Source organism: Stomoxys calcitrans, chromosome 1 (genome assembly GCF_963082655.1).
Source record: "Stomoxys calcitrans chromosome 1, idStoCalc2.1, whole genome shotgun sequence".
NCBI lineage: Eukaryota > Metazoa > Arthropoda > Insecta > Diptera > Muscidae > Stomoxys > Stomoxys calcitrans.
This window is the reverse complement of record NC_081552.1, coordinates 263747455-263771984: the sequence shown is the minus strand read 5'-3', so window position 1 is coordinate 263771984 and position 24530 is coordinate 263747455. Positions and strand designations below refer to the sequence as shown.

At 37.9% G+C, this 24530-nt stretch overlaps 2 protein-coding genes across 6 annotated transcripts in view; both read left to right on the top strand.

Annotated features, from left to right (window-relative positions):
* The window catches only part of LOC106085248 (phosphatase and actin regulator 1), a 784344-nt gene that overhangs the window by 504639 nt on the left and 255175 nt on the right, over positions 1-24530 (top strand). The gene's annotated exons all lie outside the window — the stretch shown is intronic.
* The window catches only part of LOC131994019 (forkhead box protein J2-like), a 56910-nt gene continuing 52743 nt past the window's right edge, over positions 20364-24530 (top strand). Inside the window, exon 1 of the mRNA XM_059360068.1 lies at positions 20364-21989. The gene's annotated coding sequence lies outside the window, so the exon portion shown is untranslated. The remainder of the gene's footprint in view (positions 21990-24530) is intronic.

Below are 24530 nucleotides of genomic sequence, written 5' to 3'. Positions count from 1 at the left end.
TCTGGACCGATCGGCGTCAAATTGCAGAAGTATGTCGAGGGGCTTAACCTAACTCACTGTCCCAAATTTCGGCGACATCGGACAATAAATGCGCCTTTTATGGGCCCAAAACCTCAAATCGAGAGATCGGTCTATATGGCAGCTATATCCAAATCTGGACCGATCTGGCCCAAATTGACGAAGGATGTTGAAGGACCTAACACAACTCACTATCCCAAATTTCAACCAAATCGGTTAATAAATGCGCTTTTTATGGGTCCAAAACCTCAAATCGAGAGATCGGTCTATATGGCAGCTATATCCAAATCTGGATCGATCTGTGCCATATTGCAGAAGTATGACGAGGGGCTTAACCTTACTCACTGTCCCAAATTTTGGACAATAAGTGTGCCTTTTATGAGTCCAAAACCTCAAATCGAGAGATCGGTCTATATGGCAGCTATATCCAAATCTGAACCGATCTGGACCAAATTGGCGAAGGATGTTGAAGGACCTAACACAACTCACTATCCCAAATTTCAACCAAATCGGTTAATAAATGCGCTTTTTATGGGCCCAAAACCTCAAATCGAGAGATCGGTCTATATGGCAGCTATACCCATATCTGATCCGATCAGCACCAAATTAACGAAGGAAGTCGGAAGGGCCTAACACAACTCACTGTCCCAAATTTCGGCGACATCGGACAATAAATGCGCCTTTTATGGGCCCAAAACCTCACATCGAGAGATCGGTCTATATGGCAGCTATATCCCAATCTAGACCGATCGGCGCCAAATTGCAGAAGTATGTCGAGGGGCTTAACCTAACTCACTGTCCCAAATTTCAGCGACATCGGACAATAAATGCGCCTTTTATGGGCCCAAAACCTCAAATCGAGAGATCGGTCTATATGGCAGCTATATCCAAATCTGGACCGATCTGAGCCAAATTGAAGAAGAATATCGAAGGGCCCAACGCAACAGACTGTCCCAAATTTTGGCAATATCGGACAATAATTGCGCGTTTTATGGGCGCAAGACCTTAAATCGAGAGATCGGTCTATATGGCAGCTATATCCCAATGTGGACCGATCGGCGCCAAATTGCAGAAGTATGTCGAGGGGCTTAACCCAACTCACTATCCCAAATTTCAACCAAATCGGATAATAAATGCGCCTTTTATGGGCCCAAAACCTCAAATCGAGAGATCGGTCTATTTGGCAGCTATATCCAAATCTGGACCGATCTGTGCCATATTGCAGGAGGATATCGAGTGGCCTAACACAACTCAATGTCCCAAATTTCAGCAAAATCGGATAATAAATGCGCCTTTTATGGCCCCAAAACCCTTAATCAAGAGATCGGTCTATATGCTATATCCGATCTGGACCGATCTGTGCAATATTGCTGAAGTATGTCGAAGGGCTTAACTTAATTCACTCTCCCAAATGTGGGCGACATCGGACAATAAATGCGCCTTTTATTGGCCCAAAACCTCAAATCGAGAGATCGGTCTATATGGCAGCTATATCCAAATCTGAACCGATCTGGACCAAATTGACGAAGGATGTTGAAGGACCTAACACAACTCACTATCCCAAATTTCAACCAAATCGGTTAATAAATGCGCCTTTTATGGGCCCAAAACCTCAAATCGAGAGATCGGTCTATATGGCAGCTATATCCAAACCTGGACCGATCTGAGCCAAATTGAGGAAGGATGTTGAAGGGCCTTACTCAACGCACTGTCCTAAATTTGAGCAAAATCGGATAATTAGTGTGACTTTTATGGGCCTTAAATTTTACATGAGGTGTTTTATTATGACTTCCAACAACTGTGCTGAGTATGATTGAAATCGGTTCATAACCTGATATAGCTGCCATATAAGCCGATCTGAGATCTTGATTTTTTGAGCCTCCAGAGGGCGTTATTATTATCCGATTTGGTTGAAATTTTGTACAAAAAATCTTCTCGCATTATCTTCAACATGCGTGTTGGATATGATCCGAATCGATAAAGCTCCCATATAAACTTATCTCTCTATTTTACTTCTTGAGCCCCTTAAGGGGCTTACTCGAATTGGCTGGAATTTTACACAACGACTTCTACTATGGTCTCCAGCATTAAATTCAATTATGATCCGATGCGGACCATTACTTGATATAGGTCCAATAGCATAGCATAAAGAACTCGACATATGCGCTCTATGGTGGAGGGTATATAAGATTCGGCCCGGCCGATCTTAGCACGTTTTTACTTGTTAAATTTAATTTTGTTGTATTTATGTTTGTATTGATTGAAATTTACACTTTTATGAAGAAATTCACTCTTCTGTATGAAGCAGTCTTGAAGCACACTCACTTTTAGATTTTATTTCCCTCGACTCTACACTTTCTCAACAACAATGTTTCATTTATAAATCCTTGTTTGTCTAGTTTCAATGAATCTCAGTTCATAGTCGTATTTGTCATTTCAATTCTTCTCCTTTGGCTTCATGCCTTAATGTATTCATGTATGCAGTGTACAAATGTAAATACACTATGGTCAAGTTGTAGCCGTGGTCACAGTCACAGTCACAGTTGTTTACACATGCCAGAACAACAACAACTCATATTGAATGTGTTTATGATGATTTCCGGTCAGACATTACTCCATCACTTGTCTGTGGCTCAGATTGCTATACGTGTGGCCATGGGAGAAACCAAGAAACATGTAAACTGTTCATTTCCTTTGACTAATGTTATTTTAGGATTTAACTCCCCCCATATCCTTGTGGGAACTTGTGAAGCAGATGAAAATGTATTTAGGAATTTAGTAATCAAATAAAGTCTCAAGCAAATTGGTTTGCCGTACAAGTCAAGTTTTATGTAAAGGCAAGTTTTATATTGCAATCTAGTGTCCATATGCGACAACTTAGGGGTAAATAAAACATTCTTCCAGCTAAATGTTGAGTATTTTAACGTTGACCAACAATCATCCGCAAAAATTAAATATCAACAAAACAAATGAAAAAGTGTTTTTAATAAAAACCAGTAAGGAAAGGCAAAAGTCGGGCGGTGCCGACTTTATAATACCCTACACCTTCACTTTAGGTACAAAGTAGGAGCTATATCTAATTCTGAACCATTTTTGATGGAACTCGGCGGATGTTTTCAGGTGGGTTATTAAACAATCCGTAACAAATTTCGAGCAAATATGTTCAAACTGTAATAAATACGGTTGACATATGACAACAAAATTGCAAATTGTGCCCATGAACATTCCACCAAGGAACAAAGGCATATTTCTCACATATCAATGAGTGCAGTCCGATTCAAGTTTAAGCTCAATGATAAGGGGCCTCCTTTTTAAAAACGAGTCCGAGCGGCGTCCCGCAGTGCGACACCTCTTTGGAGAGAAGTTTTACATGGCATAGTACCTCACAAATGTTGCCAGCATTAGGAGGAGAAAACCACCGCTGAAAATTTTTTCTGATGGTCTCGCCAACACTCGAACCGAGGCGTTCAGCGTCATAGGCGGACATGCTAACCTCTGCGCTACGGTGTCCTCCATACCCAAAATCTGATGAACATATATATGACAGCTACATCTAAATCTGAACAGATTTTAACCAAACCCCATATTGAAATTGCTTTTGAGAGGAGTTTACAGAATGAAGCGTCCTCCAAACACATGGCCCCAAAATAGGTTATCAAATTCGTTTTCTAATCTCAAATACCTTTCATTTGAGCCACATATTGGCATGGTCGAAAAATGTTTACCCTCTGGGAGGTATTTTGGGGAAAGGGTGATGCCCAAAATATATGGGGTGGCCCCATAGACACTTTTCCCGAACATTGATATAAGATTCGTGCTTTACTTCCAAAGACCTTTCATTTGAGCCCCATATTGCTTTTGTCGTAAATTTATCTTCTTTGGCGGATGTTCTCGAGGGTGGGCGGCCCTTCAAACACTTGGTCCCAAATCTGGATATCAGATTCGTATTCTACACTCAAATACCTTTTATTTAAGCCCCATGTTGTCATGGTCAGTATATAAGTCCTGTTTGGGGGGTGTTTTGGAGAAGGGGTGGACCCTAGAAACATGGTCTCACATTTGGATATCAGATTCGTATTCTACTTGCCAATAATTTTCATTTAAGTCCCATATTGTCATGGTCGGTATATATGTTCGATTTAAGGGCGTTTTTGGAGTTGGGGTGGTCAACCAAACACTTGGCCCGACAATTGGATATCAGATACGTTTTCTTATCCTAAATACCTTTCATTTGAATCCCATATTGACGTGATTGGTGTAAATATATGTTTGGTTGTTTTTAGGGTGGGGCATACCCCCTAGGTACCCCATCTCCCATTTGGATACCAAATTTTTGTTTGTAGGTTACTATAAGAGATCACACAAAATTTCGCTTAAATCGCACCACTTATCACAGAGATCTGGCGTTTCTGAAAATTAGGGTAAAGGGGAGGGTCCGCTCCCCCTTCAGATATCAAAAAAATTAAGTATCCTATTTTCACCACAGGATCAGCCGTTTCTGAGTCTATAAGGAACACACAAACAAAGAAACACAAATGGATTTTTATATATAAGAAGTAAAGGTTTGGCCCAATCGGACGAACATAAATATGGGAGCTAAATCTAAATCCTATCCGATTTCGAACAAACTTCTTGGATATTGTGGTAGTCATCAGGGAAAGCGTTGTACAAAGTTTTAGGAATATTAGTCAATAAATGAGCTTGCAGTGACTCTAGGAGCGAAAATCGGGCGATATATAGATATATATCAGAGCTATATCTAAATCTGAACCGATTTATATGAAATTCACCAGCAATGTTAAAAGTCATAAAAAAAATCCTTCCTGCCAAATTTTGAGAGAATCGGTTAACAAATGAGCATTTTATTGGAATATTAGGGCAAATCTGACGATTAGTCCAAATCTGAGCTATATCCACATCTGAACCGATTTTTTCCAAATTTAATATGCTTTGTATCTAGACCAAAAAACATGCTTGTACCAAATTTGAAGACGACCGGATGAAAACTGCGACTTCCAGTTTGTACACAAATTAACATGGACAGACGGAGAGACAGACAGACAGATGGACAGACAGACGGACAGACAGACGGACGGACAGACAGACATACAGACGGACAGACAGACGGACAGACAGACAGACGGACAGACAGACAGACGGACGGACAGACAGACGGACAGACAGACAGACATACAGACGGACAGACAGACGGACAGACAGACGGACAGACAGACGGACAGACAGACGGACAGACAGACGGACAGACAGACGGACAGACAGATGGACAGACAGATGGACAGACGGACAGACAGACGGACAGACGGACGGACAGACAGACAGACAGACGGACAGACAGACAGACAGACGGACAGACAGACGGACAGATCAAATTTGAAGACGACCGAATGAAAACTGCGACTTCCAATTTGTACACAAATTAACATGGACAGGCGGAGAGACAGACGGACAGACAGATGGATAGACAGACAGATGGATAGACAGACAGATGGATAGACAGACAGACGGATAGACAGACAGACGGACAGACAGACGGACAGACTGACAGACACACAGACAGACAGACAGACAGACAGGCAGACAGACAGGCAGACAGGCAGACAGACAGGCAGACAGACAGGCAGACAGACAGGCAGACAGACAGGCAGACAGACAGACAGACGGACAGACGGACATAGCTAAATCGAATCAGAAAGTGATTCTGAGTCGATCGGTATACTTATGAATGGGTCTATCTCTCTTCCTTTTGGTGTTACAAACAAATGCACTAAGTTATAATACCCTGTACCACAGTAGTGGTGTAGGGTATAAAAACAAATGGTCCTCGGATTTCATATATGAGATTTTATTAACATTCATAGGAATTTTTGCATTTCAGAACATTTAATCATGAAGTAAAAATGTTGCATTCTTCCTCTTCATTGTCATTCATTTTGAATGATGACGTCATATGTTTTCTACTTTGCACACTTACCACAAAATGTCAATTATAAGCGGCAATTAATCGACTGTCATACGGCAAGCAGGATGCTGAAAGGGATTTTCTGGCTTATTTTGTATTGAGAAAAACGGCTTAAAAAGCATTTTTCTCAATACAGTACGCTTTTGAATACGACTCTTGCAATTCAGTTTCCCATCCAAGACCACTTCCAAGTACTTGAAGTTTTTAGGAGATCTATAACGCTTGGACTCCAATCCCGGCAAAAAAAATCATAAAAAATGTTCAGCGGTGGTTATCCTTTTACTAATGCTGGCTACTTTATGAAGTATCCTGCCATGTTAAAACTACTCTACCAAGCAGTATCGCTATGCGGCACGCCGTTCGGACTGGGCATTGAGCCTAAACTTTAATCGCACCGCACTCGTTGCTATGAGAGAAGTATACATGGGAAATTTAGTAGCAAATCGTTATGTGGATCTGCGTATTGACCAACCTTCGTCTTCTTAGTAGAAAAATATTTCAGTTTTCTCTAAATAAACGTTAAGAACCCCTAGCTCTAGCCCAATTATATGCTACCTCCAAGACTCTTTTGGTAGTAGTAGTAGTAGTAGAAGTGTGTGGTACACTGAGGCGGCAGCCTTTGCCGATGAAGGAATTCATCGAGTCAACCCGGTACATACAACCGGCTGCCATGGGATTGGTATTTATTCATAGTAGAATCGTTCAAATTCCTTTTCAGTTAGGATACGTGCAAGCTATTTATGGTGGTCATAGCAGTGGCGACAAAATGCTCCCCTTTAGCGTATCCTGTGCAACTCTTTCCCTTATCATTATGTTATGGTGCCTAATGTTTATTCGGGTGTTCATTAGTTATTGCTTATGCTGTCTCTAAGGCTCTGGTCCACCCGATGTTGGTCTAAGGATTGAATGTCGATTTTCACATTGTTGCCAGACCCCCGATGCCCTAGTCCTATGCAGGCAGTGGATATAGCGGCTAGAGTGAGCGCAAGTTGTCTGCCGCATTCTATTGTACTGCCGGAAATATTTCATCAGTAGCCTTATAGTTAATTTAATATTAAATTAAAACAGAGCTAATTATTTTATTTTTGTATACACTTACAAACTTAGCCGCCACATTTATGTATAAACAAAACTTTCGAAAACATTTTGAGTTTTCAATTCTCTTTATTTGTAACCAAAAATCATAATCAAGTCTTTAGCAAAAAGTCTTAAGGCAATTCATACCTCACCTCTATGGCAATAAGTTGGTTGTAGCGTTAAAATTAGAGATATTTTTAGCTGTATCCCAGTTACATGTTTACAAATCCTTAGCGTTCTTATTAAGTATTACAAATATCAATTATTCAAAACTTCTCCCATGTTGTTATTATTTTCGTTTTTTTTTTTTTTTTTTTGGTATTGTTGTATGTAAATAAAATGCCACATTCTTACAAAGCTCCATGGAATATCAACAAGAAATGCGAATAATACTCCAGCGTCGTTCTGTTTGGTTTGTGTGTGTGTGTGTTAGTTTTGCAAAATCCCACAGGAGGTGACTTTTCCAAATACATTAATCATATATGCACACATACTCGTATATGCCAAGGTAAATTGAAATTTAATTTGACTTCTGACATTTGAAAGCTTCACTTCTTTGCAACATTTCACATGGATTCATATATTCTTAAAGAAAACAAAAAAAAACCAACTGCTACCAACGCTAAGTTATGAAGTCTTACTTTGCCGTATTGGCATTTTGTTTATTTCACCAAATTTGCGATCTGCGTGGGAGCCCTCGTCTTTCGGTATTCCTTGGTGCGAGTGGCGACTAATTAAAGATTGCTTTGCCAGGCAATTAGGCTTATCAAATATTTACACGCTCCCATCTTGATGATAATTTCTGGTGGAATTAAATTGAAATTTATCATTTATTTTCCAATCTTCATAGCTGGTTAACATATGGTATCTAATGCAAATTTAATTGAAATCAATACACAGACAAATGGGTAACCCAAATGGAATGCAGTACAAAAGCGCCAACACAATAAACGCACAACACAACCCATAACACTTACACAGAGAGATAGAGAGAGAGAGGACAAAATGTTAAGCTCCCACGCAGTAGAAAAGCTTTACGGCTTAGATGTGTGCTTGTGTATATATGTGTGTGTGTGTTTTGGCTACCCCCAAAAGCTATGGCTTAGTATGCGAGAGACCCCCTTAAGTATGCAACAGTTTTTGCTTTCTTGTGTTGTGCTCAGTTTATTCTGTTTAGTTTTATGCTTAACAACAAGAAAAGCCAAACAACAGCAAAATGATTTTTCATCACCCTCAGTAGCTGCAGCGGCGTTAGCAACTGTATCAGAAAACAACCGAATTGTTAACCCATTCTTCTTGCCATGTCCAGGTTTGAGATAAGCAGCAGAGCAAGTGTTATGCAACAGGCAGCTCAGGCAGCCTGGTGATGGTCCATGCAATGCGAACTCTTCACATTCGCATTTCCTGCCTACGAACGACCTCAAACATTTCATCGTCAATTGTGTTTCCCATAAAACATCCCCTGCACTCATCATCCTTGAAAGCAGAAACGCATTCAAGCCCCGTGACACTGTCAGGGACAAGGGAAAAAGCAACAGTGTCAATGCTTTGCTTTTTACGTTGGTATTGGTAGTATACATGTGAAGGTCTTGCATGTAATGTGATCATCCTATGCATTTGTGTGGGTGCCGGCAATGCACAAACTAGGAACAACAAAAACAGCCGTCTTAAAATCTTGAGAGATTTTATTGAAACGTATGTAAGTCATCTTAGGGAGACTTTTGCTTCATAATCTCTCGTTTGTTTTTGACAGATTTGCCCACTTGTATTGAACTGTGTAAATTTTATATAGCAAAGAATGAAGGATAGATTAATGATTATGGGTAAGATTTGAAAATTAAACAAACAAATAAACGACACCTCTTTGGAGAGAAGTTTTACATGGCATAGTACCTCACAAATGTTGTCAGCATTAGGAGGGAAAAACCACCGCTGAAAATTTTTTCTGATTGTCTCGCCAGGATTCGAACCCACGCGTTCAGCGTCATAGGCGGACCTGTTAACCTCTGCGCTACGGTGGCCTTACATATGTACAACTTGAATTTAGTTTTTTTTTTGCCACCTCACAGCACTGTTCAGAGCAAAATGGGGTCATATCGATCAAAAGTAAATGGATTCTGAAATTGAGATTACTTTTTCACATTTTTGTCCCTTGAATAAATGAACAAAAAATATTTAGTCCCTTGGATTGTTAACACTTTTGCTACCCTGCAATAACTTTTTTTGTGGTGCTAGTCACTATAGTAGCCATAGTCTTAACAACTATGTACCCCTGTTGTTGTAAGTGGTGGTTATAGTCGTAGTAACGGATGGTGGTAATTAATGGTAGTAAGTGGTAGTGACAGTGGTAGTCAGAGAAGTAATAGTATTCAGAGAGTTCAGAGTAGTCAGAGAAGTCAGAGTAGTCGTTGGTAGCCAGAGTAGTCATTGGAAGCCAGAGTAATCATTGGTAGACAGAGTAGTCATTGGTAGCCAGAGTAGTCGTTGATAGTCAGAGTAGTCACTGATAGTCAGAGTAGTCATTAGTAGCCAGATCAGTCATTGGTAGCCATAGTAGTCAGTGGAAGTCAATGGTAGTCAAAGTGGTCAATTGTAGTCAGTAATATTCATAGCTGCAATCAATGGTAGTTACTGGTAGTCAGTGATAGTTACTGGTTGTTGTTATGGCCACATTTGTATGTGGTGGTAACGACCCTCGTCAAGTTCCTATCAATAAGTAAGCTTCTTCTAGTCCATAGGATCTTTCCCTGCGATACGTGATGGGCATTGGTTATTTAAAGGCGCCAATAACTCGCCTCGTCAGATCAAGCATCGGAACCAGTTAAGTAAGAGCCGGTGCCTCACGGCCTCTCACTGAGCCTTTCCATTCGATACCGCTGATTCTCCGCGATCGTAACTGCTCCGTATGGAGCATTCCACTATCCCCAAACTGTAAAATCGCCCGATAGCTCCCAGCTAAGCTTCCCATGATAAGGATGAACACCACACATATCGCAGATCAAAGTTCCAGCCTGTGTAGTGCTCATGGTTATCCCGTGCCGAGTTAGTTACTGCTAGTCAGTGGTAGTAACTGGTAGTCAGTCTTATTTACTGGTAGTCAGTGGTAGTTACTAGTAGTCAGTGGAGACCACCGTAGCTCTGAGGTTGGCATGTCCGCCTATGACGCTGAACAAATCCTGGCGTGAATATCAGAAAAATTATTTTGCAGTGGTTATGTCCTCCTAATGCTGGCGACATTTATGAGGAACTATGCCATTTTTATACCCACCACCGAAAGAAGGGGGTATATTTATGTTGTCATTTCGTTTACAACACATCGAAATATCCATTTACGATCCTATAAAATATATATATTCTTGATCAGCGTAAATATCTAAGACGATCTAGCCATGTCCATCCGCCTGTCTGTTGAAATCACGCTACAGTCTTTAAAAATAGATATATTAAGCTGAAACTTTGCACACATTCTTTTTATGTCCATAAGCAGGTTAAGTTCCAAGATGGGTTATATCGGACTATATCTTGATATAGCCCCCATATATACCGATCCGCCGATTTAGTGGCTTAGGCCTATAAAAGCTACATTTATTATCCGATTTTGCTGAAATTTGGGACAGTGAGTTGTGTTAGGCCCTTCGATATCCATCGTCAATTTGGCACAGATCGGTCCTGATTTAGATATAGCTGTCATATAGACCGATCTCTCGGTTTAAGGTTTTATACCCATAAAAGGCGCATTTATTGTCCGATTTCGCCGAAATTTGGGACAATGAGTTATGTTAGGCTCTTCACCAACTTTCTGTAATTTGGTCCAGATCGGTTCAGATTTGGATATAGCTGCCATATAGACCGATCTCTCGATTTAAGGTTTTGGGCCCATAAAAGGCGCATTTATTGTCCGATTTTGCCGAAATTTGGGACGGTGAGCTATGTTAGGCTCTTGAACAACTTTCTGTAATTTGGCCCAGATCGGTTCAGATTTGGATATAGCTGCCATATAGACCGATCTGCCGATTTAGGGTCTTAGGCCTATAAAAGCCACATTTATTTTCCGATTTTGTTGAAATTTCGTACAGTGAGTCGTGTTAGGTCCTTCAATATCCTTCGTCAATTTGGCACAGATCGGTTCAGATTTAGATATAGCTGCCATATGGACCGATCTCTCGATTTAAGGTTTTGGGGCCATAAAAGGCGCATTTATTGTCCGATTTCGCCAAAATTTGGGACAGTGGGTTGTCTTATGCCCTTTGACATCTCTCTTCAATTTGCTCCTGATCGGTTCAGATTTGGTTATAGCTGCCGTATAGACCGATCTGCCGATTTGGGGTCTTAGGCCTATAAAAGCCACATTTATTATCCGATTTTGGTGAAATTTGGGACAGTGAGTTATGTTAGGCCCTTCGATATCCTTCGTCAATTTGGCACAGATCGGTTCAGATTTGGATATAGCTGCCATATAAACCGATGTCTCGATTTAAGGTTTTATACCCATAAAAGGCGCATTTATTGTCCGATTTCACCGAAATTTGGGACAGTGAGTTATGTTAGGCTCTTGAACAACTTTCTGTAATTTTGCCCAGATCGGTTCAGATTTGGATATACCTGGAATATAGATCGATCTCTCGATTGAAGGTTTTGGATCCATAAAAGGCGCGTTTTATTGTCCGATTTCGCCGAAATTTGGGACAGTGAGTTATGTTAGGCCCTTCGACATTCTTCGTCAATTTGGCACAGATCGGTTCAGATTTGGATATAGCTGTCAAATACCGATATCTTGATTTAAAGTCTTGGTCCACATAAAAAGCACATTTATAATCCGATTTCGCTGCAATTTTAAACAGTGACTTATGTTATGTTTTTCGACATCCGTGTGGTATATGGTTCAGATAGGTCTATATTTGGATATGCCAACCAAAAAGATCAATATTTTGCTCTACAAAATTTAACAAGGACTTGTACTAGACCTTTCAATATGCGCGTCAAAATTTGGTCAATATTGGATCATATTTTGATAAAGCTGCATAAATTATGCATTTTTCACCGGATTATGATGAAAGGTGGTTTACATATATAAACGAGGTGGTGGGTATCATTGATATCATTGGATATTAATGCCTTTTTACGTGTTTCAAATGGTATGGCAGCCATGTAAAAACGTCTCCCAAAAAGGGGCGTCGGAGTCGGCTTTAAAAAGGAAGCCCCTTCTCATTAGCTAAAAGATAAATCGGACAGCAGTTATTGATATGTGATAAGTTTGCCCCTGTTCCTTAATGAAATATTGATGGGCAGATTTGCATTTTCTGTGGTAATTACTAGTACTCGATGGTAGTAACTGAATGTGGTAGCTGATCGTAATGAATTGTGGTAGCTGATCGTCAGTGGTAGTAGCTGATCGTTACACGTTACACTGATGGCCAGCTCCACTCGAAAGTAATTCATTTTTAATCTAAAACGTATTTTTTTTTTTAATTTTTCCTATCACTATTTTCGTTACATACCCCTTTAGTTAGCGTGGAATATCCTTCTAACGGAGTTAAGCATTTTGGTTGGTGCTTGAGTATTTCATTTGACTAAAACCGCAAACGCAGAAAGCAGGCCCTCCCAATTATTGCAAGATTTTCTCATTTCAAGTTCAAGAAATTTAACATGAAAGCTTTTTCTCTGCTACACTTTAAAAGCTCTAAACTCTTCTTTGTCTCTCATGTTAAAAACCTTGGTCATTCTCATTTAATTTTTGTCTCTCCACTTTTATTGTAGGCAGAAATAACCACTAAGCTTGTTAATGTATGGGTGTTGTTTATATTTTCAAAAAGCATGCGCAACAATGGTCAACATGTTGTTGCCGCTAAAATGTCCTTGTATAAGTTCACACCAACACCAATACATGTAAGCAAGTAATTACTTGGAATTTTTCATTTGCTTGTAGTAGTCGGCATATTACGACCATTGTAGTGGTCTTTCCATTTATTGAGGTATTGGTATAATCACACTTGTATGAGTGTTTTCTGTGTGTGTGTGTGTGTGTGTGTGTGTGTGTGTGTGTGTGTGTGTGTGTGTGTGCGTGTGTATGTGTGTGTGTGTGTGCGTGTGTAGATTCGGCTCTACTGTAATTGTGTGCTGTTACGAGAGTACCAGAGTAAATCATTTGTTGTGTCAACAATAAAATGGCCATGAGTACGCATTATTTCTATTGTTTCACGCAAAAAGCATAATCGATTGTACCAAAACTGAAGGTGACAACAGCAGTGACAGTGACACTGACTATGTCTGTGTGATTACATGAGGAACATTATCGGCATTTTCTTTCTTTGTCCCTTCATGTGAAAATTTCTTTGTCTCCTTTGTTTAGACTAACAGCTCGTTCACTTGGGCTATCATCAAGAGCTTAGAGTTTACCCTCCATGGACCAACCCTTCGCTATTGATGTTTTTATTCTATTGAAGTTGATTTATTTTTGTTTTTATTGTTGTGCCTTTTTTTTCTGTCCATGAAAATTAGTTCATGGGCAGATGATTGTGCTGCCAAAAGGCAGTGTCAAAACGAATGATTTCTATTGATATAAACGAAGTCAATAATTAATTTATTGCTGACAACAATAACAACAAAATCAGGGACTGTAATTTATATGAACTGAAGTGTTGCCACACGAATGTGTTACTTAGCAGACCATTCTGTTACTGCTAGGTCGTTCTCATGGTTCTCATTTCAAGGTTGAGTTGTTTGTCATAGGTTTGCATTAGGATAAATTATTAAAGTACATCATCATCAAGGTGCCTAACATTTGGCAAAAGCTAGTCACATATTAATTAAAACCAGTAAGGAAAGGCAAAAGTCGGGCGGAGCCTGAGGAACATATACATGGGAGCTATATCTAAATCTGAACCGATTTCGACCAAACTTTATGGATATTGTGAAAGTTGTCGAGGAGAACGTTGTACAAAATTTTGGGAAGATTGGTCAATAAATGCGCTTGCAGTATGTCTAGAAGTGAAAATCGGGCGATATATATATATGAGACCTATATCTAAATCTATACCGATTTCTATGAAATTAACCAGTAATATCGAGAGTCATAAGAAAATCCTTCGTGCCAAAATTCCAGAGAATCGGTTAACAAATGACCATTTTATTGCTGTATTACTGCAAATCGGACGAACATATGTATGGGAGCTATATCCAAATCTGAACCGATTTCTATGAAAATCTTCAGTAATATCATCAATAATAAGAAAATCCTTTCTGTCGCATTTCGAGAGAATCGGTTAACAAATGACCATTTTATTGCTGTATTACTGCAAATCGGACGAACATATATATGGAAGCTATATCCAAATCTGAACCGATTTCTACTAAATTTACCGGTAACATCGAGAGTCATAAGAAAATCCTTTCTGCCAAATTTCCAGAGAATCGGTTAACCAATGACCATTTTATTGCATTATTACTGCAAATCGGACGAACATATGTATGGGAGTTATATCCAAATCTGAACCGATTTCTATGAATATTAACAGCATTATCGAGAGTCGTAAGAGAATCCTTCTTGCCAAAGTTCAAGAGAATCGGTTAACAGAAGACCAATTTATTGCTGTATTACTGCAAATCGGACGAACATATATATGGGAGCTATATCCAAATCTGAACCGATTTCTATGAAATTTACCAGTAATATCGAGAGTCATAAGAAAAGCGTTCTTGCCAGATTTCGAGAGAATCGGTTAACAAATTACCATTTTATTGCTGTATTACTGCAAATCGGACGAACATATATATGGGAGCTATATCCAAATCTGAATCGATTTTTATGACATTCACCATTAACATCGAGTGTTATAAGAAAAGCCTTCCTGCCAAATTTCGTGAGAATCGGTTTACAAATAACCATTTTAATGGTTTATTACTGAAAATCGGACGAACATATATATTGGAGCTATATCCAAATCTGAACCGATTTCTATGAAATTCACTAGTAACATCGAGAGTCGTAAGAAAATTCTTTCCGTCGAATTTCGAGAGAATCGGTTAACAAATGACCATTTGATTGCTGTATTACTGCAAATCGGACGAACATATATATGGGAGCTATATCCAAATCTGAAGCGATTTTTTATAATTTCAATAGGCTCCGTCTCTAGGCTGAAAAACATGGCCATACCAAATTTGAAGACGATTGGATGAAAATTGCGACCTGTACTTTGTACTCAAATTAACATGGACAGACAGACAGACGAACATAGCTAAATCGAATCAGAAAGTGATTCTGAGTCGACCGGTATACTTATCAATGGGTCTTTATATCTTCCTTTTGGGTGTTACAAACAAATGCACTAAGTTATAATACCCTGTACCACAGTAGTGGAGTAGGGTATAAAAAGTTTAACTTTAAGTGAAATCTTATTGTAACTTCAAACTGAAAACGCAAATTTAACCCGTCATAATTAACTGTCGGCACTTTTAGGCACACATATAATGTAAGTTGACCTTGGTTTTTGTCAATTTACCAAAAAATTTACGAAAAGTTTATTAGCATGCTTTTTTTTTATCTATTTTGATAGTAATATTCAAACTTAATTGCAAAGTTACCCTTAAAACGATTTATTATACGTTAACCACCATTAATGACATGCCAAACAAAAATCCTTGTCTCTTAAATTTATTCAACGTAAGCCATTGCTGAGTCAAATTTATCGACCCTTGCATTGCTAAGTAAACTCGCAAATTTTAGTTCTATTATCAATGTGGGCCACCGTAGCGTATGATTTACTTTTGTATTCAATTGATAACTCATACGCCACCCAGTTGATAAAACCAGGAGAAATGGAAGATGGAAGAACAATTCAAGACACAAAATTGGTCAATGTTTGATTTATTTATGGGATAAATAGAAAGAGGGACCTTTTTAGTTCAACCTTTAACGCTGAACGCCTGGGTTCAAATCCTGGCGATTTTTGGTTAATACGTGCCTTGTGCGATGGTGGAGCGCATGGCCTACGACCGAAATGTTTGCGTGTTCGAGGCTCCAAAGCAGCTATGCACGCTAGCCGCGAAAGCCGGACAATGCTATAGGAAATGCTCCAACGCACAGTGGGATTGAGTAAAAACCAGTAAGGGAGGGCAAAAGTCGGGCGGTGCCGACTGTATAATACCCTACACCTACCCTATAACTACAATGTGGGAGTTATATCCAATTCTGAACCAATTTTGATGGACCTCGGCAGATGTTTTGCAGATGCGTTATTTAACAACCCGTATCAAATTTCGAGCAAATATGTTCAAACAGTAATAACCACGGTTGACAAATGACAACATTAATTCAAATTACCTAAAATCTGGCGAGCAGATATATGGGAGCTATATCCAAATTTGAACCGATTACGTGCAAACTTCTCAGATATTGTAGTAGCAGTCGATGAAACCGTTGTGCAAAATTTTAGCAGGATTGGTCAATAAATGCGCTTGCTGTGACTCTAAAAGTTCAACTCGGGCGATATATATATATATATATAAATGAGAGCTATATCTAAATCTGAAACGATTTTAATGACATTCATCAATAATGTCGAGAGTCAAGAGAAAATCCTTCGTGCCAAATTTCGGGAGAATCGGTTAACAGATTACCATTTTATTGCTGTATTACAGCAAAGCGGACGAACATATATATGGGAGCTATATCCAAATCTTAACCGATTTCTATGAAATCGAGAGTAATAAGAAGATCCTTCCTGCCAAATTTCGAGAGAATCGGTTAACAGATGACTATTTTAGTGCAGTATTACTGAAAATCGGACGAACATATATATGGAAGCTATATCCAAATCTGAACCGATTTCTATGATATTCATTAGTAATGTCGAGAGTCAAGAGAAAATCCTTCGTGCCAAATTTCAAAAGAATCGGTTAACAAATTACCATTTTATTGCTGTATTACTGCAAATCGGACGAACATATATATGGGAGCTATATCCAAATCTGAACCGATTTTCATGAAATTCATTTCTAATATCGTGGGTCATAAAAAAATTCTTCCTGCCAAATTTCGATAAGATCGGTTAACAGATGACCATTTTATTGCTGTATTACTGAAAATCGGACGAGTATATATGGGAGCTATATCCAAATTTGAACAGATTTTTTCCAATTTCAATAGACTTCGTCTCTAGGCCGAAAAACATGGCTCTACCAAATTTTGGGGCGATTGGATGAAAATTGCGACCAGTAGTTTGTACACAAATTAACATGGACAGATGGACGGACAGACAGACTGATGGACATAGCTCAATCGAATCAGAAAGTGATTCTGATTCGAACCCTGACGTTCAAGCAGACATGATAACCTCCGCGATACGGTAGTTGAGTCTATAACCTAGGCTAAATCACTAGATGTACTCTGTGATGTTGCGGTTAGTTCTGACATGACAAAGCACATGCCTTATATGGGAGATCTAGACAGGGTGAATATGGTCGGATATCCATCTGTCTGTCTTTCTACGCAATTTTGTGTGCTAGTGATTCGTTCGCATTTTTTTTAGATTTTTCGCGAGTTACTTTTCTGGACTAGAAACGAAGCCTATGTAAATTTTTATAAATTTGATTAATGTCGGATTTTTGATTTTTGAAATTTAATTGCCATTTTAGGGGAAGTTGGGTTAGATTCTCCTAAAGTTCTTATAATTTCTCTTGTCACACGATTCGCCTTATGAAGTAAAACGTAGAGGGTATTTAAATATGTTTGCTATACATATGTATCTCTCCATTTTTACCTACAAGTTCCCCACATCATTCACTTGAGTTTCCCTTTCGACTCATAAAAATCTAAAAAATAAAATTATCTACTGACTTTTTAAACTACTTCAGACATACATAGACTGTAAACCAGAGCGTAAAAAAGTTGGTTCGGCCCGAGTTAAGTCTATCCTTAACTGTTTTGTCTACCGCAAACAAAGGCATAAAGGTTTGCCCCTGTTCCTTAGTGGAATGTTCATGGGTAAAGTTTGCAAAACAAAGGCACAAAATCAAAATCATAACTGTCTGTATCACAGTAGTGGCCTAAAAATGGAGCCTCCTTTATTCGAAGCTCTTTTATACCACTTTCTTATTAGGCTTATTGCTTTCACTATGTTTTTACTTGCCTATGCTTTAAATGGCATTTTTTAGAGTTCTGCTTTAATCAGCTTTTTATGGCCCATTAACTCATCTCATCTATTCATTGAGATATTGAATGATTTTTTTTTTATGGTATAAACCCTACACCAAAAATGTGGTACAGAGTATTATAGATTTGTGCATTTGTTTGTAACGCTAAGAAGGAGAAGAGATAGACCCATTGATAGGTATAACGATCGACTCAGAATCACTGTCTGATTCGATTTAGCCATGTCCGTCTGTGAGTCCATATATTCTTGTAATCAATGTGCGGGTCGTAATTGTTGTCCAATCATCACGAAATTTTGCACAAATCACTTTTTTGGCCCAAGGATAAACACTATTGATTTTTATAAAAATCGGTTCAGATTTAGATATAGCTCCCATATATATGTATCGCCCGATTTGGACTTAAATGTCCATAGTAGCTACAATTTTCAACCGATTTGCACAAAATTTGGCTTGGATTATTTTGTTATTGATCTTAACGTAACTGCAAAATTTCAACAAAATCGGTTCAGATTTAGATATAGCTCCCTTATATATGTATCGCCCGATTTGCATTTCAAAGGCCATTGTAGCTAAAATTTTCAAACTATCTGTTTAATAGTCGGTTCAGATATAGCTCTCATATACATATATGTTTATATATTGCCCGAATTTATAATTGTAGGCTAGGTGTAGGGTATTATATAGTCGGCTCCGCCTGACTTTTGCCTTTCCTTACTGTTTTTTTTTTCATTTTCGATAAAGATTTTTTCAAAAGTCAACAAAATCTAAATCGCTAAACAATTTAAGCAGTTGCTGCATGGCAGCATAGAAAATTCCCAAATGTGCCAAGAGGTCGTAAAACTGTAAATAGTCTTTTGTACTTCTTGTGCTTGTGTTGCGAAAAAAGTTTAACTTAATTTCTAATGCCAGAATATTTTATGCCGCAGCCATGCTTCATCTTAACCAAAAAAGGATTATTCAAACTTTCTAGACAACTCATAAATAAATGACTATATACAGTTTGGCATATAGTTAGCTCATGTTAACCCATTTGGAAAATAGAATAACTTTTTCTAAATTATATATTTTGTTTCGTTTTTTTTTATTAAAAAGTTTTCTTCGTTGTTATTTGAAAATTTTTCGCCATTCCTCGAAAGCGACAAAAAAACCTTAGAAAATTTCAATATCATCCTTTTGTTGTGTAGTAGTTTTTCCATAAACATGACATCAAGTTTAATGGAATTTTTCATTAAAAGTAAATTACATTTTCCGTCCATAAGGTAAGCAGCATTCTTTTTGCAATGAAAGAAAGTGAAAATAAAACAAAACCTCAACCATACTCCAGCTAAACTATGCATAAATGATGCAACGAGAAAAATCTGCATCAAAGGATGTATGCTAATGTAGTTGTTGCCATAGTTGTTATTGCTGCTGTGGGTGTTTACTTATATTTCCGTTTAAACAAGGTAAACTCGAAAAAAAAACATTTCAACCACCCGCAGCAATGGTAAGAAATGAATAGGAAACGAAAGTAAAAGATGACAAATAAAAAAAAACACTGTTTTGACACTTGGCCAACATTCGGAAATACAAAAAAAAGCGAAAATACAACTAAACTTGTTAGTCTTCTTGGGTGTTTGTGTGTGCGCAAGAAAACCCTGTATCTTCTTTTTTGTAGCTGTTTTGCTGCTAAACACTGCTGAATGTGAACTAGAATGTGAAATATTTGGTTTTGCCATGTAAGTGTGTTTGTCTCAAACAGCAGTGTATGCTGGCCTGCTTGGTTCTGTGTAAATTTACGTGTGTGTGTGTGTGCATGTGTGGTTGTATAAAAAATTTGTGTAAAACATAAAACGGAAACGTAACATTGCCCTCACATTGACAATAGCTGCGGCAGTGTGCGTGTATGCTGCCAGTATATACTTGCGAATTTTTTCAAACAATAACAAAACACCCGCGCAGATCACATGCCACCAAATAATAACAACAATGTTGTCTAACATAAGCCGACCAAACACTTATACATGCTCAATGTATGAACAACCAAAACAACCACCCAACCACCCACCCACACACTCATCCAAGGCAATAACAATTGTCGGTTTTTTGAGCGAGAGCATTTCGGTTGTGTTGTATGGGGAGAGAGAGACAGAGAGAGAGAGAGAGAGTGTAACACAGCAACAGCATCATTTGCTTGCTCGTCATCATCATCGTTGCCATCATTATGGGCATCGGCATTGTCGTAATGATGCTGTCGTCGGCCACTGTTTTATTGTTAGGGTGGTAGTTTTGTTGTTGATGGCTGGCTAGCTGCCTGCCTGGCTGGCTGTTGTTTTGTTCTTCTGTTGCCAGTGGTGCTCTTGCCGATGATATTTCTTCTTGTTCATCGTCTTTGTTTTCGTTTGCCTGTGACTGTGATGTAAAAGAGCACTCACTCACTGGCTCGCTCACTCATTCAATGGCAGTGAAGCAGTTTTTGGCTAAAATTCTTGGCCTAACATCAGCAGCATCAGCATTCAGTTTGTTGGCAAATTTCGAACGTGGCAGACGCCTTTTTTGAAAGTGCGCGCGCTCTCTTCTTTTTTAGTTTTTTGTTTAAAAAAAAAATATATAAAGAAAACATAATTTTGAAAAACATTTTGTTTTGGGTTTTCAAGTGTAAACAAAACGCGAAAAAGCCATAACCTAACAAAAGCAACTAAAAACTAATCAAATGTGACCATAAACTGACATTAGAGCAAAGTGATGTGAATTGAGCGCAAACATCCACCACCAACATTTTGATTTAATTTTGTATTTTTCTATGCCCCCCCTTGATTTGTGTTTATGTGTGTGTCAATTTGTTTTGGGGCATCTTCAAATCGTCAAAGCAAATTCCTTTCCAATTTCTTGGTTTACTGTTAACAACATTTTCTTGTTGGCCATTGACTCTCTCTGGCTCTCTGCCTATGGCCGAATAGCAGCAAAATTATTTATAACAAGCAAAGATATATTTTTAAACCATTTAATTGGCGAAAATAAATTGTGACACATTTCTTCATATGTTTTGTGCAAATGCGGGAGACCGACCACCAGCCATAATCAAACAAACCCAGCAACAGTGGCAATAGTAGCAGCAACAGCAGCAGCATCATAATCAGCAACACCTCATTGGCATTCAGTAACGAAAACAAAAAAATATTATTTCAAAAATCAAACAAGTGCGAATGAAGGGCCATTGAAAAGGCGCTCAAATTGTGCATTAAAAAAGCAAAACAAAAAGTTTTTGAAAAAACAGTTTTTAAAAAACTTCATTTGAAAACATTTTTTTAACTCACAAATAAGGCCGTGAAAACTTAAGATTTTTATTCACTACAAAGAATTTAACTAAAATCAAGTAAAAGTGAAATTAAATGGTTTTAACAGAAAATTAACATAACAAATAAATATAAAGTAAATAAAATCCAAAAATATATATACATATATATTTTATCAAATTTTAAGTCTATTGTTATTATCAAGATATACAACATAAATTTCTTATATAAAAAGTATATATAATCAGAAAAATAAAAATATTTTTTAAATTAATGTTATGCAAAAAATAAATTAAACAAAAATCAAGGCTCCAAATGAACAAAAAAAAGCAACAATTAAAAAAATATATCAATAACTGTTACTGCTTATACAAATATAACAACAATAAGAAGAAATAAATATACATATATTACAACAAAGGCAACAAAAAATATATTTTAAAAACAATTTTTAAAAATAAAATAAAATAAGACATTGTGTATGTGTAAGTTTTCAAAAAAAAACAGCGAAAATTCACACACCCACACGTTAAGCAAACCATTGCAGTTTTTTTCTTCAAAACAAATGCATTATGAACAAAATATTTGTTAAAAATTGTTTAGCTTTAAAAACAAAAGTATGAACAACAAATTAATTCAAATGAATTTTTCCACATAAAAAAATAATTTTCACCTTAACGAAATTATTCTACCTAAAGCATATTTGGCATATTTGATTTATAATAAATTCTATAAAAATATTATTTTTTCTTATTTACTTTCAAAATGTAAATTATAAACAAATCCAATAACAACAACCACCAAATAAAATAATTAAAATGCTGAATTTCGTTAAAGTGTTCGCGTGTGTGTGTGTGTGAAAACAATTCGCATTTATTTTCAATTCCCATTTGTTTTTCTCTCTCAAGAGGATTTAAAGCAGCCGCAAAAAAACAAACACCACAAACTACACAAATTCTTGGCATAGTTTGTGTAACACAGAAACAACACAATAGCATTCAGATTTTATTTTTTTATTTCGCATATTTGCTTATGCGGATGATGATGATGTACTCCCTGTGTGCCATGTTTTTTGGATTTATAAAAATTGCCTTTGCTGCAGAAATAATGGTCGTGGGAATTTTTAAATTCATCTAATGGACATTTTCCATCTCAATTATAGTTTTTTCAAATCTCTTGGAACTGAGACAATAACATTTAAATGAAGAAGTAACTGGGTTCTTGATGTACTATGAAAAAAATACTTTTCTCGATATGATGGTGATTTTAATAAAATTTCGAAAAAGGCTTTGAGAAACCAAAAATCATTGTATAAATTAAAAAAAATACTTCTTTTGTTTACAAAACAAGTAGAAAGGCGTTAAGTTCGGCCGGGCCGAATTTTGCTTACACAACACCTCGGGTATTTACAAAAACCATATTTCATTATAATCCGGTGAAAATGCATAATTTATGCTCCCATAGCAGCTTTATCAAAATATGGTCCGATTTGGATATTGAGTGGTCCAATAAGTAAAAGACATTGTCCAATTTTGCAGAACCAAATGTTGGCCTTTTTGGTAGCCATATCGAAATATAGACGACACGGATGTCGAAAAGCCTAACATAAGTCACTGTGGAAAATTTCGGCGAAATCGGTTTATAAATGTGCATTTAATGGGGCCAATACTTGAAATCGAGAGAACGGTCTATATGGCAGCTATATCCAAATCTAGACCGATCTGGGCCAAACTAAAGAAGAATGTTGCAGAGCCTAACACAACTCACTGTCTCAAATTTTGACGAAATCAAACAAAAAATGCGCCTTTTATGTGCCCAAGACCCTAAATCGAGAGATCGGTCTATATGGCAGCTATATACAAATCTAGACCGATCTGGGCCGAACTTAAGAAGAATGTTGCAGAACCTAACACAACTCTCTGTAAATTTCGGCGAAATCGGACAATGAATGCGCCTTTTATGGTCCCAAAACCTTAAATCAAGAGATCGGTCTATAAGGCAACTATATCCGAATTTGGACCGATCTGGTCCATATTGCTAAAAGATGTCGAGGGGCCTTACACAACTCACTGTCTCAAATTTCAGTAAAATCGCACAACAAATGCACCTTTTATGGGGCCAAAACCATAAATCGACAGATCGGTCTATATGACAGCTATATCCAAATCTAAACCGATCTGTGCCATATTGCAAAAAGATATCGAAGGGCCTAACACAACTCACTGTCCCTAATTTCGACGAAATCGGACAATAAATACGCCTTTTATGGGCCCAAGACCCTAAATCGAGAGATCGGTCTATATGACAGCTACATCCAAATCTGGACCGATCTGGGCCAAATTGAGGAAGAATGTTGAAGTGCCTAACGCAACTCACAATCCCAAATTTTGGTAAATTCGGACAATAAATGGTTGGCGTTTTTGGGGTAAGGGGGAAGGTCCGGCTCCACCCGATGCTTGGACCTAATGTTTTAGCCTATGTTTCCTTCCAGACAAACGTACACAATCTATGACAATTTTTTAGAAAATCAATTCAGCCATAATGGGTCTATTGGCGTTTTTGAGGAGTGGCGTGACCACGTAACCTTCGATCTGATTTTGTACGCCGAATTCGAAATCTACTCCCGAATACCTATCTCTTGAGCCCCATATTGAAATGAACGTCCAATATGTCTGTTTGGGGGAGTTTTTTTCTCTCCAAAATTTTGAGAAAATCGGTTCTGCCGTTTTTCAGTCTATACGGAACAAACAAATCGAGTCCCATATATCCATGATAGGCTAATGTGCACATTTTGGGTTTTTTTTGGGGGTGGGGTGACCCCCTATACTTCGACATGAATTTGAATGCCAGATTCGTTATCTACTCCTGCATACTTTTCATTTGATACTCATATTGTCTTTATCGATCCATTTTTGATTTTGGGTGGGGTAACGGGGAAGGGTCCGCCCCCTTCCGTTATAAACAAATTGTCATATTCCTAGTTCCTGACCATATTCGTAATCTATTCCCGAATACTTTTCATTGGA